Here is a 980-nt window from a genome sequence, read left to right on the forward strand (position 1 = left end):
AACGCTCACTGTTCATCCCATCGATCGGCTTCAGTTAGCAGCAGTAGCGAAGGAATCGCTCGATCGGGTTCAATTAACAGCAATCGATCTATCGCTCGGGTTCAGTAACGCGTAGCCTGCAGTGCAATCGCTCGGGTTCAGTTAGAGCCCAACGCCTCGCTCGGGCTCAGTTAGAGCCAACGCCTCGCACACACGCGCGTACGTCTATGACAGAAATGCGCATCGCTCGGCCCCCGACCTCCCACCGTAACCGGGAACTCCTTGAAATTTTCCTCCCCCTCGCTTCTACCACGTTTTTTCCATCATGGACGCCCCAAAGAATGTCATGCAGCTGCATCTCCGGCCCGCCCAGGACGAAAAGCCCATTTTCTGTCATGATTTTTTGTCATAGAAGTAGGAGCCCACCACATCTATGATGATATCGGGTTTTGTCACAATTATCGTCATAGAAGTGCCATATGTATGACAGAAAAAAAATTCGTTCGACCCAAAAAGTAACGGATGTGTCTTTTTTTTGTAGTGAGGGGACGTACCCAGAGGGCGCCTAGAAGGAGAGGTGGGAGGAGTGGCAGAGCCGATGGTGCTGGATTAAGGAGGAGGACTCACAGGGATTTTGCCAGGTTCGCCAGACGCCGCCGGTTCGCAGAGACGACTGGGGAGATGTCGACGCCCAGGATGGGAAGCTCACGGTCGCCATCACCAGAATCCATCGCCTCGCCATTGCCGGGCTCACCCTGGAGATGATCGGGGCGGATTTCATCCGCCGCCGCATCACTCCACTTCACAACAAGGGGAGGCTGGTCTGGCTCTTCAGCAATGCGGCTGACATCATGCGGCTCCACCCCGACCTGAACCACAACTTCACGGTGATGGGGCACGCCCAGTTCTGCCAGCGGCTCTTTTAGCTCGACGTGAGTCGTGACAGCAGGGCCGAGAGGACCGGCAAGTTCACGAAGGCCGGCAAAGTCACCCGGGGCCCC

Source organism: Triticum dicoccoides, chromosome 7A, assembly GCF_002162155.2.
Source record: "Triticum dicoccoides isolate Atlit2015 ecotype Zavitan chromosome 7A, WEW_v2.0, whole genome shotgun sequence".
Lineage (NCBI taxonomy): Eukaryota > Viridiplantae > Streptophyta > Magnoliopsida > Poales > Poaceae > Triticum > Triticum dicoccoides.